Here is a 27,556-nt window from a genome sequence, read left to right on the forward strand (position 1 = left end):
TGGAAGATTGAGCAATGTGTATTCCAGCAAGGGCTGCCCAGTGCAGACCTGGAACCCCAACACTTGGAAGGTGAAGACAGTGGGATCGTGGGTTCAGGGTCATTCTAGGTCACATAATAAGACCATACCTCAAAAATAATGGCAGGTGCAACAGATGGCAGAGGTGATGCCACTAGCTGGGCATCAGCCAGAGTGTACCAACTGTCCAGGTGATTGCTGTTACCTAAGGAAACATGAGTTCAGGGTTCTCTTGAACAAGTAGGGTCTGCTGCTATACACAGTGGGGTCCATAAACCACTTCCAGAATGCAGGCAGAAGTCAACTGGGAAGGTCTTGCAGCCCTGCAGACAATGTTCTGTAAACCATCCTACATGGTGAGGTCACCTGAGAACATGGAAGTAAATCAAAGTCAAGCTATGCTATGCTCAAGCTTCATTTGAGCCCAATTAAACAAGAAGCGTGATGCTGTTACTGGAGGACTCCAGATAACTTTAATGTTGATCCTAAATCTGCTTCCCAAGAGGGCGGTCAGAGAGAAGGGAGAATGGAAATAAAGGAAATAGTCTGTGATTAGTGTGGCCTGACCCGCACAGTGAGAGCTCAGTCTAAAACCTATGGAACAACTTTAGAAACTATAACCGCTGTCAGTGCCTGAAAATGTGAAAATTTTTGAGAACATGGGGAAGAGCGGTTCCACAGTTCAGAGAGGCAGATTTCAGATTTCTCACCAATGACCCGAGTCTCCTCCATGTTCTGCAGAACTTTAGAAGCTGCAAAGGTTGCATAACTGCATCTCTCCTGCTCCCATTTATAGCTAGCTGTGTGTCTGGATAGTATTTGATGAAATTAGGTTGTTTTTAGTAACTTTAGGAAGTATAATCCAAAACAGCGGTGGATCTTTTTATATGACTTTCTCACCCTTTCCTTGAGCGTTCTGATTTTTGAATGTTAATTCCGAGATGGAGAAGGACTGTGGTTCTGAAGGTCCCCTGTAGGTGGCGTTGCGCGTCTTGTCTTTAAACAGCTTCTTCTAACAAGGCGGCTGTAAAAATGGGATTTTTAATTGCTGTTGCCCTCAGATTTTAAAATTGAACTAAGTGTGATTTTCAGAACAAGCCTGCTCATTAGGAGTTCGTGGCTGAGGAAAACATGGCAGGAGCAAATGAGATCGTCTTCCTAGGAAGTGGTATTTGATGTCGCTTTCTGTTTCATTCTTTCCAACCTTGGTCATTCATGAAGCTGCACACACCGCAATTCATAAGTTGCTTTCTCTGCTGTCGATCCCATCTGTACAAGGAAGAGAGACCTTTAAGAATCTTAACTGGTTCTAATTAGTGCAGAACTTCTGAAAATGAAGTTCACCGTGAGCTCCACTGAGCTTCGTTTTCTATCTGAAGTGCCTCAGAGTACTGAAAGTTTCCAATTAGTCTTAATTGGTTCTCCACGCCTGCATTCCTTTGTCATTAGAGGAGCAGGCCTCATATCAAAGACTGACGCTGTCTGTCGGTGGCTCTCCCGCCCTCCTGTAATCTTAGGGTGAACACACTTTCACTGAAAAATGATAGGAAAGCCAAGTTAATCATTTTTCATAATTCCGACTGGGAAAGCAGTGAGGTCTCAGGGCTGTTTTCAGGTGGATCTCTGCAGGACAGAGCACAGAACACTCAGCCACACCTACAGCGCTAAGACGCTCACCTTTAACAACAAGATGCAGTTTGTATATGGTATAGAGCAATATGCTAGAAGCAATCCTTTGTATGATGATAGTTCCTTTGTGTGCATCCGGAATAAAGTGTGTCAGAACATAACCCAGGGACCACATGATCCAGATTTGATCCCAAAGTCTGTCGTCTGCTGTCTTTGTGAGCCTGAGGGGAGTTCCTTAGACTCTGTGCCTTGCTGGCCTCGTGAGGATCATTTTATTATGGACCTTGGAGGTTCCCATGGGAATGAACGTCGTTTGCTATGTGCAGTGCACCTGGGTGCTTGGCAAAGAGCGAGTGCTCAACCAGCATCATTGCAGCAGAAGTGAAATGACAGGTGGGGACTTGGGAAGCTTGCACAAGGCCAGCTGATTTTATCTGTCGCCTTGGGAAATCCAGACATCTTGTTGAGAGTGTAGAATGCATGTCAGCATCCCTGCCCTGTCATGGAGTAATGGTGGCTGAGAACACTGGTCCACAGTGGTGGTAGTTGAACGAGTCAGTCATTTTAGGAAGGTGGATATGGTGGTGTGTGTGTGGCGGGGAGGTGGGACCATTGCCGTTCACTTGTAAAGACGGGTATGTGTGATGTATGTATATATCTATAGCGTTTTCCATACTGGGCTTTGAACTTCTAGCCTAATGTATACTGGGCAAGTGCCTTATCACTGAGCTATGTCCCCAGCTCTCTCTTTACTTTTAAATCTGGGGAGCAGGTCTTGTTAGGTCTCAGACTGGGAATACTCACTGTGTTTTCTGGGCAGGCCTTGTATTTGCCATCCTCCTGCCTCACCCTCCCAAGTAGCTGGGATCACAGTCCTAGGCCTTCAGGCCTAGCTCATTTCTTTGGTCTTAAAGTAAGCACCGTGAATGTTAAAATGCCAATGGGGATGGAGGAAATCCTTGTTTCTAAATATGGGAACCTAAATGTGCTTGAGTGTGCACAGTCATTGTCTGGACCCTCACCCAAGTCTCCCGTTCTATGCTTTTCCTCTGTGTTAAACCTAGGAGCAGTTAGGTAGCGGTTACCGTGGACCAAGCCCAGGTGATTCTAACAGTTTCCAAGCATGGAAACCCACACCTGAGACAGGGAGACTAGTGAGAATTTGAAGCCAGCGTGGGCTATGTAATTCCAGGCTGTAAATCTGTCATTTCCGTAGACTGGAACTTAGTCTGTCTTCCAAAGCATTTTCAGAACTGAAGTGTGTTCGTTCATTCTCTTTAAAGCTCGTGACCGTTCACAGATGAATCCTTGTTTTCTTCTGTTTGTTTTTTGTTTTGTTTTTCAAGATAGGGAGGGTTTTTCCGTGTAGTCTTGGTTATCCTGGAACTCACTCTGTTGACCAGGCTGGTCTCGAACTCACAGAGATCTACCTGCCTCTGCCTCCTGAGTGCTGCGATTTAAGGTGTGCGCCACCACCGCCATCAATAAATGCTTTTTTACTGTGTAATAATGTGTGTGCTGAGATACAGATGCTTAACCAGGTCCTCAGATCACCTGACCATATCTGTCAAGAAGTGAAGAAAACTGTAACTTTTAATTTATTTTCCCTTGGCGGAGAACTGTGCTTAATTTATAGACCAGGCACCAACATCAGAAGCTCAGCTGCCCTCCACCTTACCATTGGTTTTAAGCTTTTATTTTTTGGTATATATATATATATATATATATATATATATATATATATATATGTGTGTGTGTGTGTGTGTGTGTGTGTGTGTGTTATTTTTTTGGTTTTTTTTCGAGACAGGGTTTCTCTGTGGTTTTGGAGCCTATCCTGGAACTAGTTCTTGTAGACCAGGCTGGTCTCAAACTCACAGAGATCTGCCTGCCTCTGCCTCCCGAGTGCTGGGATTAAAGGCGTGCGCCACCACCGCCGGCTATATATGTTATTTTTTAGTTACGTGTATGTTCTGGTGTGAGTATGCACACATGCCTGCAGGTGCCTGAGGAGGCCTCTGGCCCCAGGACACTGGAGTTACAGGCAGTTGTGAGTGCTGGGAACTGAACCCTAATCCTCTGTAATAGCAAGTGCTCTGAGCTGCTAGGCCATCTGGCCCCTCTAATTTAATTTTGAGACAGTGTCTCTCAGTGAACTTGGATCTCGATGGTGGCCAGAGTAGCTGGCCAGCAGAGGTTCTTCCTCCTCTTCCTCTTCTGCACTGAGTTTGTAGACACACACTGCTGGGCCTGGTTCCCCTCCCACCCTTTTGTGGGTGTTGGTTATCCGAAGGCTGGTCCTCGTGCCGGTAGGGCCAATACTTGTTTGTATTTCCCAGCCTTTTGAGTTACTTCTGCTTGTTCATCAGCTAGTGTAAGGGACACACAGACTTTAACTATATCACGTTAGAGATATGTTCATGTGTGTGTGTGTGTGTGTGTACGTATGTACAGGCCAAAAACAAACAAGGGCCTTGCACATGTTAGGCAATCACTATACTACTACGCTACATCTTAGTCTCTGCTCATTTGAAATAAATCTCTGGCCAGGCGGTGGTGGTACACGCCTTTAATCCCAGCACTCGGGAGGCAGAGGCAGGTGGATCTCTGTGAGTTCAAGGCCAACCTGGGCTACAAGAGCTAGTTCCGGGACAGTCTCCAAAAGCTACAGAAGAAACCCTGTCTTGAAAAACAAAAAAAAAAAAAAAAAAAAAAAAAAGAAGTCTCTGCTTGTTTCACTGTGTAGCCCAGGCTGGTCTCAAACTCACTGGAAATCATCCTGCGTCTGCCCTCTGAGTGCTGGAATTAAAGGCATGAGCCACCATGTCTGTATTTTTGAAGGACTTTTCAATTAACTGATGAAAAGATTGTTGTAAAACACTAAATAACTCTTGATTTTTGAAATCTTTACTATTTGTGGGGGCTTTTTTGCTGTATGATCAGCTCACATTTTGAATATTCATAGGTTGAAAAGACTGACATTTCTTCCTTACAAAACAAGATGAAGCATTTTGAGGTCAAGCTGGCCTACATGGCAATCTTGAAGGCTTCCTTCAGGCTCTGATGAACCGCCAATCGCAGTCCGTCAAGCTCTACATGGGCTGCTCTGGAGTAAGTTTTAGAGAGTTACCTTTAGTTCAGCTTCTGAATCCCCTGATGCCCAGGCCTTAGCAGGATGGGTTTCAGGTTGTATGCTAGGTCATCACTGCTTTGACATTCATTGCCACACCCGTGTGCATTGTATCAGCAAACGTCTGGAGCAGCGGTCAGCTTACCACCTTGTTCTCCTGAAGACTGCCTTCTGAAAAACCTGCTCAGAACACAAGCACAAAAGAGCCAGCTAGGCCGGGCGGTGGTGGCGCACGCCTTTAATCCCAGCACTCGGGAGCCAGGGGCAGGCGGATCTCTGTGAGTTCGAGGCCAGCCTGGTCTACATTGAGTTAGTTCCAGGAAAAAAAAAGAGCCAGCTGTTGGCGTGCCCTGACTAGACAAGCTGTCCCCAAAGTGTCTTAGTCAGGGTTTCCGCTGCTGTGATGACACACTATGACCATATCCAATCTTTTATCCACATCACAGTCCGTCATCAAACACAGTCAGGGCAGGAACCTGGAGGCAGGAGCTGATGCAGAGGAGTGCTGCTTACTGCCTTGCTCCTCAGGGCTTTGCTCAGCCCGCTTCCTTTTAGCACACCCAGACCATCAGCCCAGGGTGGCCCCGCCCTCGGTGAGCTTGGATTCTCCCCTTCAATCACTAATTAAGGAAATGCCCAACAGGGTTGCCTGGAGCCAGATCTGAAGGAGGCAGTCGTTGAGGCTCCCTCCGCTCAGGTGACTCCAGCTCTCCTCAAGTTGAGATGAAAGAGCCAGCAGGCAGGTGTTCGAAAGAACCATCTCAGAGCTCGGGGCTTACCCAGAATGTAGGGGACTGCTTTCTAAAAACTGTAAAACAAGAAAAGCAAGTTTGACAGCCCTCAGTAGGAAAAGTTGAAGCAGAGAATGCTTTTGGATGTCAATGGCACTTACAGAGATAAATGCAATATATTTTTTAGATAGCTGTTTTATACCTATAATCCCAGCACTTGGGAGATAGAGGCAGGAGTCTCAGGTCAGGGTCATCTTCAGCTATATGGTAGGTTTGAAGCCAGCTTGGCCAACCTTGCTTCTCTCTCTCTCTCTCTCTCTCTCTCTCTCACACACACACACACACACACACACACACACACAAAATAGCTATCGTTCTAAATATTTCTAAAAAAAATTTTAATTCTGTTCTTCACCAGGCATGGTGGTGCACAACTTTAATTCCAGCATTCAGAAGGCAGAGGCAGACAGCTCTCTGTCAGTTCAAGGCCAGCCTGGTCTACCTGTGAGTCAAAGACAGCCAGGGCTATGCAGAGAGACCCTGTCTGAAAAAACCCAAACCAGAGTGTTCAACAGTTCTTTTCACCCTTGAAGCGCATGTTAGACACCCACACCCGGTCTGCTGTGTGATGTGAGCCCGAGTGACAGCAGGGAAGGCCTACGACAGTCTGCCTGGAGTTCCCTGTGAGCTTTGTGTGATAGCCTTGTTGAGTTTTGCTTATATGCTTCCTTATTTTTTGAGGCAGAGTCTTACTCTTTGGGTCAGGTGAGCCTAGAACTAGCTGTGTAGTCCAGCCTGGCTTTGAACTGGTAATGACCCCCCCCCAACCTTCAACCTCTGAGATGACAGGTCTGAACCACTACCCTGGCTCCCAGGTCAGTTCTAAGTCACCTTCCCACAGAACCCACATTTGAATAGTCTGTTTTTCTCTTAAGGAGGAAACAACACAAATCTTTGGGCGATCTTGAAACGATCTAGATTGTATTGCAAGGGGGCAGACCCACCCTAAATGTGGGTGGTGCCATTCGATGGAGTCCAGGAAATCCATTACACTCTGCTTCCTAATTGCCAGCGTGCGCCTCCCACTCCAGCTGCTGTGGTGTCCCCGCTGTAGTGGACTGTACCCACAAACTGAGCTGAACCGAGCCCTTCCTGTAGGGTTCTGTTTTGTTTTCTAGAGGGTTTTGTCACCGGCACTGACTGACTGGCACTGTGTCAATGAGCAGGCTAAGGTGCATAAGCAAGGGAAGGGAAGAGGCAGGCTCCCCAGCCTTTCCAGACGTTCCTTCTAAGTCAGACTGCGGTAACTGACCCCAAAAGAGACAAAAGGCCACAGTGGTCAATCCCACTGCTGAATGACAGACACAGTTAGCAGTGTGTCTGTCATTCACATTTATATTCACCCCGGACTTCATCACCCCGTCTTGTAACTCCTCCTTCAACATAGGAGAGTATGGAGTCATGGAGCAAGAGAGGAGAGGTTGCTCTTGTTTAAAAAGAAGAATCCTGTATGGCAAGGCTTGGGGCATTAGTAGTAGAGTGTGGTACTTTTGTAAAACAGAGAAAACACAGCAGTCCCTGGGACTAAAGGAGATTAAAGACTAAAGGGACAGCAGACTAAAGGAGGCTGTGGAAGACAGAGCTTAGCGGAGAAGTTTCTGGAGACCCACTACCAACTGTAATACCCATGACCCACAACAATGATCACAATAGCACAGCATCCCTAAAGGGGGCAACGTGGCACTGATATCTTGGGCGTAGTAACAGCTTCTAATTGGACTTAAGGCCCACTCATCAGGAGGGAAACCATGCCTAGTACTGGAAATCTAGAAAACTGTCCCAGGCTAACGAGGTCATGGATCTTGAAAAGAAAACCTACTATGGCCACTTAACTAAACCAGCAGAATTCCTAGCTGCACTGTAAATAGTTATCCTTGTACCCAAAGATAAACATAACTCACACCCTTCATCAAAGAAACTAATCTTTACAGCAGACAGAGATCATCCCAGAAAACCGTAGCTGGTGGGAAACGCAGAGAACCGGTGGCCTTGTGGCTCCAGCCGACACAACTGCCCGTAGACCAGGGAGCATCTCAGGAGAGGGTGTGGAAAGATCATAAGATCCGGGGGACCAGCTCTACTGTGAGAATGTGTCTCCTGGGAATGACAGTAGCTCGACCGTGGGGCTGCCTAAGCAAGCATGCTAACGTGGAAGTGGGGGATCTCGCGGGGTCCCACTCCCACGTACAGAACTATGGACAGCTAAGGAACGCTGAGAGCAGGGAGAGAGAGTACTCTTCCCTAACTGGTTACTCAGTACCAAGTCTTCAGCCCTGAAATCATATGCACACAAGTCTAGATGGACTGAGCAGATTGTATTTGTGCATTCAAGCTTCTACAGTATGTGTGTGAGAGAATGTGTGAGTGTGAGTGTGTGTAACAATATTAGTTAAGAAGAGGCCATAATTTCAAGAGGGAACAAGGAGTAGAGGGGACATGGAAGCATTAGAGAGAGGAAAGGGAAAGGGAAAATAATACAATAATATTTTAATTTTAAAAACATGATGCCAATGGACAGACCCTCAGTACATCTCCGATCCCGTCCCGCTAGCCAGTGAGTCTTGGGCTTCTCTGAAACACAGGACACAATTTTCAGTCAGATGGGTCAGGCGCTGTGCTAGGTTTCAAGAAGACACAGCCTTACTTTTGTTAGGTTCCAGGGGGAAATAACTCAGCAGGGGGGCTGGGGAGATGGCTCCGCCCTTAAGCACAGGACTTCTCTCAGGAGGACTTGAGTTGGATCCCCAGTGTCCGCTCTGGGCAGCCAACAACCTCTTGTAACTCCAGCTCCAGGGGTTCCCAAGGCCTCTGCCCCCGCTCACTCCATTAATGAGCACACAGAGAGAATTTAAAAATTAAAAACAAATCTTTGAGCCGGGCGGTGGTGGCGCATGCCTTTAATCCCAGCATTCGGGAGGTAGAGACAGGCGGATCTCTGAGTTCGAGGCCAGCCTGGTCTACAAGAGCTAGTTCCAGGACAGGCTCTAGAAACTACAAGGAAACCCTGTCTCGAACCCCCCCCCCCCCCAAAAAAAAAACCAAATCTTTAAAATGAATCAGTGAGGTGCATGCCATCCCCAGAGCTACCCTCTCATCCATAAGAAAGGCACAGACAAAGAACAATGCAGTTCTGGGAAAAATTCAAGACACACGTGAAAACTAGCTCCAGCTGCCAGGAACTGGACAGTTCTATCTGAGCTACCAGGAAAGGGTGAACGAGGAGATCATGGAGTGGACTTTAAAAAAAAAAAAGGCAAACATCTGATCTGCTCAGTGAATTTGTATTATGGAATAAAGTATTTTTTATTCTTTTTTTTTTTTAAGGTTGCCCAGAACAATTTTTTTTAAATATTTATTTTTTTTTTATTATGTATACAATATTCTGTCTGTGTATGTGCCTGCAGGCCAGAAGAGGGCACCAGACCCCATTACAGATGGTTGTGAGCCACCATGTGGTTGCTGGGAATTGAACTCAGGACCTTTGGAAGAGCAAGCAGTGCTCTTAACCTCTGAGCCATCTCTCCAGCCCCAGTATTTTTTATTCTTGAGAATAATTTTGTACATGAAATATGATCCCAGAAAGCCCACTAAGTGATGGCCCCTCCCCCAAAGATGCTCAAGACCACTCCCACAGGGTGTTTATACTGTCCCCTAGAAAACAGACATGTGGCTTTCCAGTCTTCCATCCCCGTCTCCCACCTGGGGGGCTGGAAAATCATCCAGGAGCCTTTTAGTCATTAAACCTGGGCTTTTTCTAATTCGGTTTGCTTTGGTCTGATTAGGAGTACTGCGTTGGTGGAGAGGCTTATCGGGGTTTCGCTGCAGAAACTTTTCAGCAGCGACTTCGAGCATCTGAAGACGTTCCAGACACACTCTATCATGAGTTAGTTATCAAACATAGATAAAGCAGAACTCTGCCCTTGTTGTGGGCTTCTGTGCGCCCCCGTCAGTCATACGCTGACACCCTAGTCATCAGCACCTCCAGGTGTAACTAATGAGAAGCTAGCCGCTCTCAAGCATAATTAAGTACAACAGGGTCATTAGAGTGGATCTTAATCCAGTGTGACTGTGTCCTTATGAAAGGTTAGGGCACAGACTCCCAGAGGAGAGACCATGGGACGTCGGGCCATTCAATAGCAAGATCCCAACAGATCTGAGATCTGGGAGGGTCCTGATTTTCAGGTGGGACCTTCTCCTTGTGTCCTGACACAGGAGAAGGTAAAGAAACAGACTCTTGCGTGCTTTGCTAAGGGCATTGGTGCCGTTTATAAGAGTCCGCCGCCCCCATTGGGAGCCATGCAGCCTAGTTTTGGACCAGCAAATGAGTTCTTGTTCAATGGGTCTCCAGATGAGGCCAAAGCCCACGGGGACAGTCTCACATGGCGAGGACCAGTGGACTTAGGGACAGCACAGAATCCTGCTGGGACTGCATGCGCTGTGTGCTCTCTTCTCTCTTGTAATATTGATTTGGCATCTTCTTGTCAATCATTCATGGGACAGATATGGTCATTCCTGGAAACCCCATTTTTTTTCTCAAACATCCTCCTCTAAAAGTCTTTGGAAGCTGCTGCTTCTTAGGTTTCTTGTCTGGGGTGCCAGCAGCCACTCCAGACCCTGTTGTTCTAACTCAGTGCTGACAGGATTGGAGGCAAGTCACCCTAGTTCTGTAAATGTGTTTTGAACAATGGTGTTCTTGAAAATGTGTGCCTATGTCAATTACCTTTTGGTTTTGTGAAGACAGGATGTACCTGGCTTGGAATTTAGCCAAGCTAACAAAATGATAAGTGTTGATTTAGGTTTAAAGATGTCTTGATGTAAAAGCTGGGGGTGGTGTTGGGGGGGAAACATATTCGACATATTTGTCTTTGCTGGAGGTTAATGTTAGAGGATGGGAAAACGTGTTTGTTAGTATGGGAAAACATGCTTGTTATCGATGTATAGATAAAGGCAGTTGGAGCTACTCGGGACCGGCTGCTTGTGTGAAACTCATTTGGTGGTGAAACACTTCATTTCTTCACCTTCCCCCAACTCAGGACCTGAACCCAGGCTGTGGCTGGACCTGGGCATCCCCCATCCTTGTGACCTCCTCACCTCTGTAAGGCTCCATCACACCCTGTCTCAGGGGATTGGATTAACACACGCAGTTCACAGCAGGCTCTGTGTTAGAGCTCTTCTCTCACCCAGTGAGTACACAGCAGGCTAGACACCGCCCGAATGTCATGCCCTGAGTTCTCACTACCAGTGAGCAGGACATAGGTATCCTGCGGTGCATATGAAGCTGAAAGCAGCGGACTCCCTTGGGGTGCAGCCTCGTCATCAGGGTGTGCCCATGTTCCGGCAGACCCGGGGAATCTGCCATATCCCAGCCACACACCCAGGTGAATGGCTGTGATGGAGGATTCCCATTGGCTAATAAAGAAACTGCCTGGCCCATTTGATTGGCCAGCCCTTAGGTGGGTGGAGTATACAGAACAGAAAGAAGGAAGTGAGGTAGATGGCTCAGTCAGATGCTACGCCTCTCCTAAGTTAGACAGACCGCCGTGCCTCTCCTCAGAGAGATGCCAGATGCGATGAAGCTCCAGCCCAAGATGGACACACGCTAGAATCTACCTGGTAAGGCACCACTTTGTGGTGTTACACAGATTATTAGATATGGGTTAGTCAAGATGTGAGTAAGAGGCTGAAAATAATGGGCCAGGCAGTATTTAAAAGAATACAGTTTCTGTGTAATTATTTTGGGGCACAAGCTAGCCCGGCGATCAGGAGCAGGGCTGCAGGAAAGCAGCCCACAGCCCCGCACTACAGAATGGCGCCCAAGGTGGATAACTGAATCCACAGAAAGCTTGGGAAAGACTAGAGTAAAGCATGTTTTCTCGGTAGCAGCAATTTCTCAGGTTTGGCTTTGTTTGCTAGAGACAAGCAAGCACTCTCATCTAAGAGAGGCTTCCTGACTCAGCTTTAGCTGCAAAACCCTGCAGCCCTTTTAAGAGGTCCTGCCACAAAACACTTAAAGAGTGTTGATGAAACGCTGAATGTGTGCTTTTCGGTTTTCAGCCACAGCAGGAAAAAAGTTGTGCTGTTTTAACATGCTGGTTTTCTGGGCCATTCGGCTAGGGCAAACTCTGACTCTTTCAAGCAGGCGGTCCTGACTATGGAGCTTTTGATTGTTGTTTAACACTGTTGCAGCTTGCTTGCTGGCAGGGACCTTGAAACACCACAGAGTTGTGGTAATAAAAATGGCTCTAGCAAGTACCTCTGCCATTAGGCTGGAAAGCTAAGGAATGGGCTGGATCCAGCCGCCAAAATCACGGCTTTAGTCCTACTGATATTGTTTGGTAAAGTAAAGACTCATGTAGTCAGAAAGAGAGATATACAGTAAAAGAAAAATTCAAAGTCGAAGAAAATGTCTAAGTGGTTTACACTGTGTTAAAAATATATGCAGGCTAAAGGTTAAAGTTCTTAAAAGTGAAAAAAAGAAAAAGAAAAAAAGGAAGTAGTTTGTTGTGGTGGTACACACCTTTAATCCCAACACGTGGGAGACAGAGGTAGATTGACCTCTGTGACTTCAAGGTGTGGCAGCACACACCTTTAATCCCAATGCCTGGGAGGCAGAGACAGACAGATCTCTGTGGGTTCTAGGTGTGGTAGTATACGCCTTTAATCCCAGTATTTGGGATGCAAAGGCAAGTGGATCTCTGAGAGTTCAAGGACTGCCTGGTCTGCAGAGTTATTCCAGGACAAAGATATACAGAGAACTTGTCAAAAAATAAAAAAATAAAAGTAAAAATAAATGAAATAGAGGTTAAAATAAAGCCATACAAAGATGGAAAATACACAAAGAATCTTGATGCTGTATACTATTATGCTCTCTTTGAATTGTTTGAATGCTGAGGAAGGAGCAACAGCTGCTAAAAGATATTTGTTTATAAATGATGCTGAACTAATCCAAGATAGATATTTTGAAAATACCTTGACTTCAGAATTTGGATCTAAGGATATGATACTTTGGAAAAGAGATTCTTCTTTTATTTTTACAGAAAATGAGACCCTATGGATTGCTTCTATCCCAATATGGTATGATAGACCACGCCCTCCTGAAAGGTTGCTGTGAACACCTTCAGAAAATTACTTCACCCAACTGATGACTGAGATGAACCTGGCACACAGGTTACACCATGAAAGACCTAATTAACAGCGTCCCCATTCAGCAGGAAGCAGTTTGGAGAGAAATAACTACGTCCATGTTCCCAAATATTGTTTATAATTGTTCTTTTACATTTAAAGGGGGATATGATATAGATATGAATAATTTGCATTGATATGGATTTTGCTTTAGTGATTTAAATTTAAGGTCAATTTTGTTATATGTATATGTATTTCTGATACTGATTAAAGTATTGTGATTATGTAGTTCCTTTTAAAATGTAATGTATATAGGTTGTTAATGGATAGTCATCAATAATAGTCAAACTTGTAGTCATGTTAGTTAGATTTTCTAGATATACATAGATATATTTCAGATAGGCATTCTTCATATCTTTCAAAGACCACAGAATATCGCATTTTAGATGTTTTAATAACTTAAGGTTTTTCATGACAATGAGACACGTCTGCCTCTGGCAGCACCAGCTACTTCAAGAGGATTATGGGCATCGAAGAGGCTACTTATGGAGTCTGATAGCCATTTTGGCAAGAAACTGCTCTTGCTTGGACTGTTGCATAAACTGGACACAGAGAACCCACAGAGAGGACTGCTGAACTTGCCTAAATGTGAGATGATTCTTTGGGGTTCCTGACTCATGAAAGAGTCTGTGAGACATTCTGCAGGACACAGCAGATACTGATTGAACTGTCTTTGAAATTTCCTGCATCATGGAAATGTCTCTGGATACTATGGGCCTGAAGGTTGAAGATGGATGCCCCAACAGTACAAAAGAACTTTGGGTAACTGTGCAGGCAGCGAGATGTCTCTATCGTTTCTACAGTTTGGAAATTGCATATTTCTTATTTACTTAGGTAATATTGTGTCCTTCTGGAGACTTTGATGGAGATGAAGAAGAATAGTTATAGTTGTTTTCCTTTGTTATGATAAAATATAAAGTAGATATAAGTATTGTAACTGTAATTTTTGCATGATAACTGTTTTGTTATATGTAATTTTACTATGTTAAAGTTAAAGCCTATCTTTTTTGTTTAAACAGAAAAGGGGGAAATGATGGAGGATTCCCATTGGCTAATAAAGAAACTGCCTGGCCCATTTGATTGGCCAGCCCTTAGGTGGGCGGAGTAGACAGAACAGGAAGAAGGAAGTGAGGTAGATGGCTCAGTCAGATGCTACGCCTCTCCTAAGTTAGACAGACCGCCGTGCCTCTCCTCAGAGAGATGCCAGATGCGATGAAGCTCCAGCCCAAGATGGACACACGCTAGAATCTACCTGGTAAGGCACCACTTTGTGGTGTTACACAGATTATTAGATATGGGTTAGTCAAGATGTGAGTAAGAGGCTGAAAATAATGGGCCAGGCAGTATTTAAAAGAATACAGTTTCTGTGTAATCATTTTGGGGCATAAGCTAGTCAGGAGGCCGAAAGCAGGGCGGCGGGAAGCCGGCCCACAGCTCCACACTACATGGCTGCACTTGTCCAGCCCCAGTCTCTTCCTCTGAGCACTGAGAACACACCACATTTCACCTTGTCGTTGGGCAGATAGAAGGAAATGTATCTGCCTGGCACGGAGCCTGGCCTAAAGTCCTAACTGTTAGCTATAGGTATTCATTTAGGAACTATATTAAGTAAAAATACTGGGCATCATAAGGCAATGTTTGTAAAGTGCTTCTAGCTTTTCAGATGAGGAAACTCAGCAAGAGAAGCCGAGCGACTCAGACCTGAAAGTGGGCAATGCCCTTAATGGAAACAAAGCTCCTAGGGAAACCTTCTGTTTTGTCTACATGTGTGCAACTTTACCACGGAGTGGAAAACCAGAACAGACGTGCAGAGGGCCGAGGTTTGAATGTGTGGTGTTGTCTGCTGCTAGAATGATGAATCCGCCAAGGCTGAGCCTAGCGATGGGTGGCTGTTCCCAGCATTCGGGAGGTAGAGGCAGGAAGATCAGGAATTCAAAGTTGTTCCCGGCTACACTGTGAATTTGAGGGTTAGCTTGGGCAATGTAAGACCCTATCTTAAAACAACAATGAGCAAATACCCTTGCAGAAATACCAAGAATAATATATAACCCAGTATCTATATACTTTGGACCAACCACATGCTTTTATCTAGATTTTTTCCCCCAAGGATTTACAGCAAAATCTTACACAAGGCTCTGACTGCCCTGGCCCTCCCCCTGGCATGGGAAAATTGTCTATATTCTGTCAATTATGTTTTAAATAAACGCTAATTGGCCAGTAGCCAGGTAGGAAGGATAGGTGGGACAACCAGACAGGAAGTAGAGGTGGGTCAATGAGAACAGGAGAATTCTGGGAAGGAGGAAGCCCATTCCTCCCCAGTTCTGTCCAGACACCGAGGAAGCAAGATGTGACCTGCCCTGCCGAAAAAAGTACTGAGCCATATGGCTGATGTATACAAGAATAGTGGGCTAATATTAGTTATAAGAGTTAACAAAAAGCCTGAGCTAATGGGTCAATCAGTTTATATCTAATGTAGACTCTCTGTGTGATTTTTATGGCGGCTAAACGGCTGTGGGAACTGGGCAGGACAGAAACCCCAACAAGTAGGCCCACATGTTACATCCCCCTGAACTCCAGCCGCCCTAGAAGGAGGAGAAACCAGGTGTGGGATAAGCTGAGCCCAATACTTTCATCCCTTCTTCTTCAGAAGAAAAAATTCTGGTGGGGGAACAATTGGCTTTGTTTCATTTTAATCTGCTCACTGTGGCATCAGGCTGGCAAGGCTGTAACCCGTGAACATAGCCGTTTCTCTCTTGTCGTTTCTTTTGATATCATTGTGATGTCTTAATTAGATATTAATCACAAGCTTGCATGCAACTTAATGAAATAGGAAAAAGGGTTTACTGCCCTCTTTTTAGTTATGATGCTTGATTGAGGTCAGCTTGAGCACTGCCCTCCTCCCCTCCATTGACACTCCCGAGGTAGAACTGCTTCTTTCAAAACAAGATTAAGCTTCCTGGGGGAGATGGCTCAGTGGGTAAGAGTTCTTGCCATACAAGTGTGAAGGACGTGAGCTTGAACCCCCAGGACCCACGTAAAATAGAAGTCAGTAGTAGCACATCTGTACCCCAGCGCTCCTACAATGAGATGAGATGCTGAGACAGGAGAGTCCCCACAAATTTCCAGGGCCAGCTGGCCTGAGGTACAATAGCAAATGGCCAAAGAAACTGTCCCCAACAAGATGGAGGGCGGGGGCTGACCCTGGAAGCTGCCCTCTGACCTCCACATGAGAGCAGGCGTCTGAGTACCTGTGAGTACGTGTATGCACATGCACACACACACACACACACACACACACACACACACGGGGAGGGGGGACAGAGAAGGACACAGAGACAGGGAAGGAGAGAGAAAGGGAGGAGGAGAGGAGAGCAGATAGGAGGGGAGGGGAGGAGAGGAGAGGCCACTCCCTATCTGTTGATGATATAAAACTAAACCCCAAGTTCTCTGTACAGGGAAATGTGGACATCTTTAATGTCAGAGACACGACACTGGAAGCTGGTACACCACTAGTTGGTGTGCTGAAGTGCTCAGGCAATATTTATCCTCTTAGGTATTAAAACTATGACACAGAAAGCATGAGGCCATATCATTGTGACGTTATTAAGGTTGTCGTGAGTGTCAGGTAGGAGGCTACTGTTAATGTGTAGCAGAAGTTTATCACAAACACCACTGCCACAGGGATCCTCGGCTGGCCAGAGACCTGAAGCCAAATGAAGATTCCAGTCCCACTATCCATTTACCTTCCTCTGGCTCTCTATGATATTTTTACTACTTTTATCTATTTACTTATTTCTTGTGTGTGCGTAACTGTGGGCACGCATGTGCCATAGTGTATGTGTGGAAGTCAAAAGACAGCTTTTGGGAGTTTGTTCTCTCCTTCCGCTATATGGGGGCCAGAGATTGAACTCAGGTTTTCAGGCTTGGCAGCAAGAACCTTTACCTGCTAAATCATCTGGATGGCCCTCTTTAAGGCTTTGATTTGATTCTTAAAGACACAGGACACACAATAACATTTGCCCCATTGAGACTGGGATCCAAGCTTGCCTATCTTCAGTGTCTCAGGGATGAGAGGGTGGGGGGAAGAGAGAGATTGCCATTCCCCACAGAAAAATTAGCTTAGCCGGGCCCAGGAGACCCAGGCTCCAGGTGAGTGAAGATCTAATGACCCAGAGCAAACTACAGCTGTTTTTGTTATCTGGCCCACTTCATGGAAAAACAGCCAGTTCACAGTGGCATCTTGGAGTTGGGAAGTGGCTCTGTTGGTAACATGTTTGTAGAACAAACATGAGGACCCTAGTCGAGCCTCACAACCCATGTTCAAAAAATAAAAGTGGATCGCTGGGTACATGCCTGGAATCCTAACTGGGAAGTAGAGACAGGAAGATTCCCTGGATTTGCGGGTCAGCAAGTCTACCTGAATCCCAAGCTCTACGTGCAGTGAGACACCCTGTCTCAGAAATACAAGGTGGAGAGCAACTGAGGAAGTCTCCTGACCTTGACCTCTCTTCTCTTCAGGCACACCTGTGGACTTGCACATGTGTGTGAAAACACACACACACACACACACACACACAAAACATGTATATTTTGAATATGGATTTGAGCCAAATAACTGTGCAGACTTACCCAGAACCCTTAAAGCCAGAATTAAAAAGGGACAGAGATGAACGGTCACAATTTACAGATGACTACCTTCCTCACCGCCAACAAAGAACTGTCTCCCGAGCCATGAGGGGTGAGTGAAGGGCTGGATGGAGGCTGCTAAGACCGTGATTCTCCTCGTGATGGGACTCACACCCGCAGAGCGGTGGAAGATGAGTCATGTAGATCAACACTTTGTACTGACGTCTTGAGAACCTTGCCAAGAAAGGCCACAAAAGATACTGCTGTCCTTTTCAGGAATTTGCCATTTTCTAGGGAACAGTGAGAATCAGTCTGGGGCTAAATTATAAATAAAAATGATAGTTAAACATGAGTCACGTGGCTTTTGTGGGTTGCAACACCTTTCTGGGACGTCAGAAGAATCGAGAGAAAATGTCAAGTTTGGACCAAGAGGGCACCATTTCATCCGCACCTTGCGTGCTAGGATTGGCACGCCTTGGTTTCTGGGCTGCGTCCTGCCAGTCACCCTGTGAGCTCCCCTAAATCAGATGGGTGGTCCCTACTTTCCAAGACCACAGCTCAGGGACACTGTGGTTGTGTGGATTCCAGCACAGAGTCCACACCCTCCCCATCTGTCACGAGGTGGGGCTACCCTGTCTTTACATAGGGACAGGGAGGCTAATGGAGTCTGTCTGTCTGTCTGTCTGTCTCCTTTCTTCCTGTCTCCCCCCTCCCTCTCTATCTCCCTGTCTCCCTCTCTCCTCCTCTTTCTTCCTCTCTCCCCCTCTCTCCCCTTCCCTCCTCCCTTCCCCCCCAACTTCTCTCCTCCTTCAGGACTTTACACAGATTTCCCAAGAACCCTGTCAATGGATCCAGTGGTGGATACATCACAGATGGTTGTACTTTGAGGAAATACAGCATTTCCTGGGAAACAGAGTAGGTCCATTAGAGGTGAAATTGAAATGTTCAGTTGAAAACCCATGTCTTTTTCTTAGTTCTGGAGATTGACGGCAGCCCCGCCCCAGCGCCAGGCACACATGCAATCACTGAGCTACATGTCCAGTTCTCTGTGGATTTCTGGTTGATTGCCTGTTAGGTGGGCTGACAATCCAGTTTTGCCCTGGACACTGGGCAAATGAACAAACAAATGAAGAACATTTGCCACCCTTCTCTTTATGCCATTAATTTTCATAGGAAAATTCCCGGGAGCCATATTGGATGCTGACAAATCTGTGTGTGTGCATGTTTGTGTGTGCTGTGTATGTGTTTAGTCTTGCATGCATGTGTGTGGAATATACATGGGCGTGTGTGTGTGTGTGTGTGTGTGTGTGTGTGAAAGCCGGAGTCCACAGTCACACTCCTCTTTATTTTTTGGGACAGTGGTCCTCACTGACCTGGAGCTTGCTGATGAAGCTAGGCTGTCTGCAGCTGCCTCCTCCTCCCAGCACTGAGGGCACAGGCACCTGCCACCACACCTGGCTCTCTGGCCTGCTGGTGCTAGCAATTGGAGCTCTGGTCCTCACACTTGTAAGGTCTGTACTTTCTTGGCAGAGCCATCCCCCTCCCCCCCCCCCCCCCCCCCCCCCCCCCCGCTCCCATGTTACAGTTTCTCAGGACAGCACAGGACAGGAGAATTTGCGTGTCATTTCCCTCTACACAGTTTCTACAACCTAAAGCTTTGCTGTTCTGCTAAGATTGTCCTTTTGATTTGTTTGCCTTCATTAATGGTTATTCCTCATTAGCTCGGATCACAGAGGGGGAGAGGGATATAGGAACGGAAAGAGGAATGAGCAAAGCAAGGCATTGGGAACATTTAAATCTTGATTGTAGGGTGAGTACTGCCCTGTGGTGGGAACCTTCAAAATTGAATGTCACGGTAGGTGGCCTCTGAAGTGACTCTTGGAGACACTGGCCTCGGTATTCAGGTTTCCATCTCTTCCCTCTTTCCCAGAATGTGTTTGCCTTGACGGCTTACTTTTGTGCCCTGTGGGATGGACTTCCCCTTCCTCCTTTCCCTTTTATCTCCAGCTCTGAGGAAAGCCCAATGCTAAGCTGTGAGCAGCCCCACCGAGAAGCTCACGTGGGTGAGGAGCTCAGGTCTCATGCGGGTGAACTGCCAAGGTGCTGGGTGAACTTGGAAATCAGTCTCCGGCCCTCGAGAGGTCTGTAGCCTAAACTTCACCTTGATGGCAGCATCGTGGGAGACTATGAGCGAGAATCACAAAACTAAATCAGTCCCGAACTTCTCATTCATAAATACTATATGGTGGGAATCGTGGGAGGTTTTCAGTCGGTGCTGTAATAACAGTTTATTCAGAGGCATAATATCGGAATCGTTCAGATGGGAACTTGATAGCAAGGGCACCGCGGCCCGAGGGGAGTCTGTGATCCGGGAGAGCTGCTGGATAGAATCTAAATGCCTGGTTCTGTTGAAATTTTACACAAAGAGAGTGATTTAGATAGTGATTTGTATTGAGAATGGCCTCTACCCTCCACATTCATGCTTCTGCACACACATCCTCTCTTTCTCTCTCAAAATGAAATATTTGGGACACATTTATATTGAAACAATATCAATTAGCTTTCTGAAGTTCAAAACAACTTGATATTCTATTTCTGTTTGCTGAGTAGCATCTATAGTCCAGCTTCTTAAACTGTGGGTTGTGACCCCTTTTTGGGTCTCAACTGAATGTGGGGGTTGTGAACCATCTGACAACAGTGGAGGGTTTCTGAACATGCAACAACCAAGAATCCTACATCAGATCTGTAAGCTCTCCGGCCTTCACCAGTGTGGAGTGTCACCGAAGCCTTGGCTCTGAGCACACAGCTTGGCACCTGGTGCCAATGAGCACCACGCTAACGCCTCGGGTCAGATCCCAGACAGGTGCACATCAGGAGAGCCGGCACTTCCACGGTGCATACAAAGGTTTCTGCTCTCGGAGAAGCACTGGCCACCACCGTTCTTCGGCAGGACTTTAGTTGGACTGTATTGTGTTAGATGCTTCAACACTGCTGTGGGAGTTGCTGACTTGTGTCTGATTTTTTTAAAAACCTTTAAAGAAAATTTGACTTGGGATTAGGGCAGAATTTCCAGCAATTTCTGGGACGGCTCTGTACTCTGTACTTCTCCATTTATACTCTACATTATGGGCGTATAACACACATTTATATATATTATACATACATTTTACACTATGCATTTATGTGAGGCCGCCCTCCTGGCACTGGCAATTCTAAATCTGAAATTCCCACCACTGAAAGCATTGGCGATGCTGCCGGATCAGATGTTAGCTAAGACTTAATTATCTTTTTAAAAATATTAAATTAAATTAATATTAAATTAAAATATTATAAAATTAAAATTGTGTGTGTGTGCGCCCTGTATTGATGTCATTCATGTGTCATTCAAATGTATATGGTGGCCTGAGATCCATGTCACCCCCCACTTCATGTTTTGAGACAGGGTCTCTCGCTGAACTCAGAGCTCACTGGCTAGGCTGGCTAGCCAGAGAGCCCTGGGGCTAATTCTGTCTGTGCACCCCCAGCTTCATGGTTACACCCATACACTACTGCACCCAGCTTCTTACGTGGGTCCTGAGGATGCAAACACAAGTCCTCCTGCTTTCAAGGCAGGCGCCTTATCAATTGGGTCACCTCCTCAAGCCCTGTGTTTCTTTATTACAGATCAACAAGCAGACCCACTCATTTGGATGCATCCTAGTTTAAAGGATTACTTTAAAAATTCTTTGTGAGGGGACTGGAGATATTGCTAAGCAGTTAAGAGCACTGGCTGCTCGTCCAGAGGACCAGGATTCAATTCCCAGCACCCACATGGCAGCTCACAGCAGTCTGTAATTCCTGTTCCAGGGTATTCAATGCCCTCATAGGACATACCTGCAGGCAAAACACCAATGCACGTAAAATAAAAGCAAAAAGCATTCTTTATGAGCTACTATCAGTAAATATTTTATGTATATTGTCATTCATATACCTATATACCTGGGTCACATGATCTCTTGGGCAAGTGGATACAAAAGGGAAATTTTTAAGAAGCTCTGATTTTGAGAGCGGATGGAGGGAACGCCCAGTAGGATGTTTTTCTAAAAGGCGGTAACTTCCTATCCTGGAGGACAGGATTTTGGTCCTTATGGGATCTTCCTTCCTGTGTGGAGGAATGTTGTTCTGCCTGAGGGCTACAGGCTGCCCTGGTTAGGTCCTGCCCATCCCTCCCAAAAGACGTCACCTCCAACTCCCACACCTCTGAAGTCCTGAACCAGCCCTGTCCTCCTAGTGAGAGGGCCTCAGCCCTGGGAGAGGCTGTGGAGTGGCCTGCCTAGTCGGCCCTGATCTCTGCTCCATGAACTTACTCTTTCCGAGTGGTTAGCACAACCTTTTCCAGAACCGGGTGGATGCCAGTCCTCGCCCACAGCCCACTCGGGGACAGATGCAGCTGCCACCCATAATAAATGCATGTGTCTCTCACGTGCCTGGGATGCAGTCTAACTAGTGCAGCCCACAGGCCGAGGGAGACCTCATTGAATGGAGAGCAGCTGAGAACTCAGTGGTCTACTTCCTGTACTTATGCTTGCTGAGGGCAGAAAATGGCCTTGATGTCAATGTGGTCATTCTGAATAGGAAAATACCTTCTAATAGCAAGCAAGTGTGTGTGTGTGTGTGTGTGTGTGTGTGTGCGTGAGTGTGAGTGTGTGCATGAGTGTGTACATGTGTGAGTGTGTCTGTGTATGAAGTGGGTGCTGGGCAGACTGAATAGCAGCTTCAGCAAGTCAGGAATTAAGGACTGAAGGTTTGAAACCAGGTGCAAACTGAGCTCTGCCCTGAGGCAGTCCTGCCAGCTGCAGCCAGTGCAAGCTGGATACCCACAGGAGGACTCTGTAAGTCCCCTCCCAAGAGAAAAGGGGAGGAGTCTTACTGTTTGGGAGGAAGGGTTTAATCTGGAATCAATTTTTTGACCTGAAGGCTCTTGAGGGCTCCAGAAGTTGAGGGGTGCCACTTTGAAGGATCAGAATGGGCCAAACAAAACAAATTTGAAAGGTAGAAGCCAAGGCTGATGGTTCTACACCTTGCATGTCTGGGGAAATCTGACAGGAGCCCCGAGACCCCACTACAATGTGACTGAGTCAGAAGGCCTGAGAAAGCCGTGGGTCTCCATCTACACAGGAACACAAAGCTAGAAATGGTGTTGGCAATTCAGTCCCATTTCCTCTTTCTAAATAAGAAAGGCCCCGCTTCAGCCGTTAGCCTAACCTCTGTGGACTTCTGAAATGTCAATAGCCACCTCCAAGCTAATTGTGAAGATTAAGTATTGAGATGTATTTATATTTTTGGCCTTGGGCCTATATCCTTTAATGACTGAGCCATCTCTCCAGTCCATTGCGGTGTTTTTAAATGAAAGCTCTCATTTAATAAACAGGAGCTATAACTAACTATCTTTCCTGGGGACACACAACACACACATCTACTCAACCCAGATAGGAATCCCACAACAGACCAAAGGGTGGCTACCATCAAAGCTCAACTTGGAGAACTAATAGGTTTTATTGGGGTTAAGGAATATGGGTGATGGGTGACTTACAGGAATAGAAATGACAAAAGCCAGCTGCATCACCAAAGGCCACCCAGCACCACGGTCTCTTCACAAAAGCTAGGCAACTGGAGCGCACAGCACAACCTACAGGCAGCTCAGTAAGCTGATGATGGTCCTTTCTGAATGACTCAGTCAGAGGTAGGAACCTCTGCCAGGCAGCTCACCAGGCTGGAGCGTGCCCTTTCCCAGTGACTCTGGTCTGAACCCCTTCCAGACAGCCCCGCTGGTTCTTGCTTCTTCCAGGCAGCTGCTCTGGCCTCAACATCTTCTTGGCAGCTCAGCTTGCCTGTGACTCTTTTCTTTGAAGCTTGGCTTCCCTCCTTCTGAGAGACTCTTCAGCTTTTATTGCTTACTCTGGTAGGGAGGAGCCTAGTGATTCTGGTCAGTTTCAGGGACTTCCTGAGGCTATTTTGAGTTGTTTGCCTTCCTGCTTAAGGAGCTTCCCTGAAGAGTGGAAAGTTTCCATCTGGAAGGGAGCTCTTATGCAACATTGCCCATGCCTGATGTTTAAGTAGGTGGTAGGGAGCTACCACCAAGAGAACTGTCTTGCTTGAAAAGAGCCCAGTTTCCTAAAGACACAGTTTGTATCCACTTAGAATCTTTTGGACAATAAAGAGTAAAACAAACGGTTTAACACCTTGGTCTTGGAAACAATGAAGCAGGTTCAGGCAAGAGAAAGGGACTGTAGAGTCCGAACAGCCTGCATCTCTGGAGTCCCACATTCTGCTCACTTGGGCTTCAGGAGAAACCCCACTAAGCCCACTAAGTGTCTGGTTCTGCAGCTCGGAGTTAATACCAGGTCAGTCCAAGTGTTTGAGGAGTGTTTCTGGATGCTGCCACCGCGGTAAGTACCTAAACTCTCAGCAAATGAACAAGAATGAAAGCACTGTACTCCCAGCTCCCGGGGACTCATAATTAAGTACAAAGGCAAGTCTGGGTTTGAAATTAATGACTGTGGGATGAGAAATGATTCTGAGATAAAAATGAGTGGTTTATTTGTGTTGCAGTAAACAGCCCTGCTTAGGGAAAGTGCCTGTAACTTTCACCAGACAATGATCTGTTGGGTTACTTCAATTTAGGCCTTGGGGGATTGAAGAGAGGAGGACGGGGTGTGAAGCTTTTAACTGTACTGTGTGGAAATGTGGCTGTTTTCTTTCTCAAGTAGAGTAGCTTTTAAGTATGTGGTATGTTCAGCGCTGGTTACATGCTTGATTTGTATATTATACCCTTTGTGTAATCTTCATGATAACCTTGGGAGATAGATGCTAAAACCAGTTTTCAAGCATCTTTCTTTCTTTCTTTCTTTCTTTCTTTCTTTCTTTCTTTCTTTCTTATTTATTTACTTAGTGACCGGGCCTTCATCTCTAGTCCCAAACTTACAGTCTTTCCTTTTGTACCTCCGGAGTGCTAGAATTACAAGCTTGAGCCAACGGACTGATTTCCTTTCTCATTTTAATTCAGACGCCATGGCACCATTCCTAGTTTGAATAAATTAAATTACATAAAGAGTCATCAGAGATCTGCAATAAACTGAATCACAAGTAGACACCTAGAGAAGCAGCACTAAGCGTACTTCAGTTTGAAACCTCACTGTCCACCCCCAGTGACACACTTCCTCCAACAAGGCCGCACCTCCTAATCGTTCTAAGTAGTGCCCCTGCCTGATGGCTAAGCATTCAAATATGGGAGCCTATGGGAGCCTACAGGGGCCATTCTTGTTCATACTACCACAGGCAGAGAAGCCAGATAATAACAAATCTAATGAATGAAAGTGCAAACCAATTAAGATATTAATTGTATGGTGGGAGGCAGTATGGGCTCAGATGAACCTTGGGTTGACTTTCTCATGACAGAGGAGAAGAATTGTGTGCTTTTTCTACCTGGTACCTGGCAGGTGGTCACCGTGTAAGGTATTTTCTGGATTTATCTGTACTACGAAGCACTATGCTTTTTGTTTTGTTTTGTTTTGTATTCTTTAATTAATTAATTACGGGGTTTTTGAGATGGGTTTTTCTGTGTAATCTTGGCTGCCCTGGAACTCATTCTGTAGATTAGACTTGTCTGGAACTCAGAGATGCACCCTACCTCTGCCTCCTGAGTGCTAGGATTAAAGGTGTGCGCCACCACCACCTAGCATCTCTTTTGTTTTTTTAATTACAATATTTATTTTATATGTATGAGTGTTTTGTCACATATATGTCAGAACATCACTGTGGTCCCTTGTGCCTGTGGAGGTCAGAAAAGGACATCACATTCCCTAAAGCTGGAGTTACAGATGGTTGTGAGCTGCCATATGGGTGCTGGGAATTGAACCCCAGTCCTCTAGAAGAGCCCCCAGTGTTCTTAATTGTTGAGCTGCCTCTCCAGCCATGCACTGATCTACACTTTCAGATCATGAAAGATGAAGGTAGAGACACTCACACACCATGCTATATCAAATAAGCATGTAGGACTCAATTCTACAAAATCTGCCTTCTGTCTAAACACACCTCGAGATATGTGTTCCAGGATCAAATTAAGCTGTAGTGACTAATTTTCTCCTCCCAAGCCTCCTGAGACTTCAGCTATCCCTCTGCCTCGTGGATTTCACAAAATCCCACCTCGACTGGAGGACTTAGCGTGAAGGAAATCCATGTTTGGGACTTACTCTCTGCACCAGGAGTCTATAGTCACTGGGAAACAGTGCTGGCTGCAGATGTAGCAGGAGAGAATTAAAACTGTCGGCTGCAATAAACTCTGCAGGTCAGCCCTGAACTCACCATGATGGACGGTCTGGCCTTGTCCTTTATTACCGAGGATAGCACAAAGTCAGCCACACTATTAGCTTGTCTGCATGCGGTATATTTTCCTATGTCCTTTCACGGCGCACACTGGCAGCTGAGGCCCAGCCTAGTCAAAACTCACACTTCCGTGCTAGAAAACTGAGTTCCCAACTGAGCCAGGCCTGGGTTATTCTATTCACAAAATGTGCTGAGTGTCTACCCAGGCTTGGTGCTAACCTCGCCTAAAGGGAGAAATAAAAGAAACATAAAGTTGATTGAGCACAGGCAAACAGGAACACAAAGGGTAGACAGGATAGCTGGCTGGCTGAGGGAGCAGTTGTGAAGGGAGCAGTAGGCCTGGGTTTGCAAAGCAGGAACAGAAACAGAACGAGGAGCCTGGCTGGTCTGGTGTGGCGCAGAGTGTACAGGCTGGGTTCCTGCCTCCACCGGGTTCCAGTGCTTGAAGTCCCATGAACTCGGTGAGTCGTGTAATCCCCGATCCTCTACCTCCACCTTAGTCACACAGCACAGAGATGTCCTGAGTTCGTGCCCAGACTTAAATGAACACACAAGGCAAGCGCTCTTACAGGGTTCTATGAAGACGGTCCACACTACTGACCATATTGAACACACTGTATTTAATGTGTGCCACAAGACAGTTCTTAGACCAGTGTGGCCCAGAGAAGCTGAGGGATTGAACAACCCTGGCCTACAGTTCTGTCTTCCAAGCCCATGTGCTTGAACCATTACCATCGGCATGAGAAGAAGCTGCTGAAGAAAGTGGAATTTGGTACCCATCCATAATAGGGTACGCCCCTCCCCATGTGATGCTCAAATCCTAATTCCTAAACTGAAACCATGAGTATGCCTTGTTTAGAAATAAAATCTTGAGCCTGGCGGTGGTGGCACACGCCTTTAATCTCAGCACTCGGGAGGCAGAGACAGGTGGATCTCTGTGAGTTTAAGGCCAGCCTGGTCTACAAGAGCTAGTTCCAGGACAGGCTCCAAAGCTACAGAGAAACCCTGTCTCAAAAAACCAAAATAAATAAATAAAAAAGAAATAGAATCTTTGCAGATGCGACCGAGGGTCTTAATATGAGATTATCCTGGACCCTAAACCTAATGACTTCCGTCCTTGTTAAGAGAGAGAAGAGCGGAATTTAATACAAAGGGCAAGGTCATAGAGGATGAGAGCGACATTGGAGGGATGTGTTTGCAAGCCAAGGCAATGGCAGGTGGAAGCTGGAGGGACAGGCAGGAGACAAGTCCCTTAAGACCCCTTCGGCTTAGACTGATTACTTCCGTATCTGTTAGGAAATACATTTCTGTTATTTTAAAGTCACCATCTTTGTGGCAATTTGTTGTGGCATTTTAAAAGAACAAGCACATCATCCAAGTTGATAAGCCTGGGGAAAGGGAGCATCGATCTGCTGGGTGATCTTAGCTGTGCACTGCCCACCTCTCCCCATGGATCGTGTTCTCCCTGGGCAGGCAGGGTGCTCCCTGGGCAGGCAGGGTGCTCCCTGGGCAGGCAAGGCTTTCCCTGGGCAAGCAAGGCTCTCCCTGGGCAGGCAGGGTGCTCCCTGGGCAGGCAAGCCTTTCCCTGGGCAAGCAAGGCTTCCTGTGGAAGCTTCTGGCCCACTGTGGTGGTATCTACATGTGATAATGTTGTCCCCTTTCCCAGAGGCCACATCAATTCCAGTTGATTCCTAATCTCTCTAAAATGCTTTCTCGCATGTTCTCAGGGGAAGGCCTGGGGTATGTTCATTTCCTAACTTTATAATCAACATAGTTGTTATTCAATAGTTGATGAAGCAAACCATGGCTAATAACAATC

The sequence above is a fragment of the Arvicola amphibius genome, chromosome 7 (genome assembly GCF_903992535.2).
Source record: "Arvicola amphibius chromosome 7, mArvAmp1.2, whole genome shotgun sequence".
NCBI lineage: Eukaryota > Metazoa > Chordata > Mammalia > Rodentia > Cricetidae > Arvicola > Arvicola amphibius.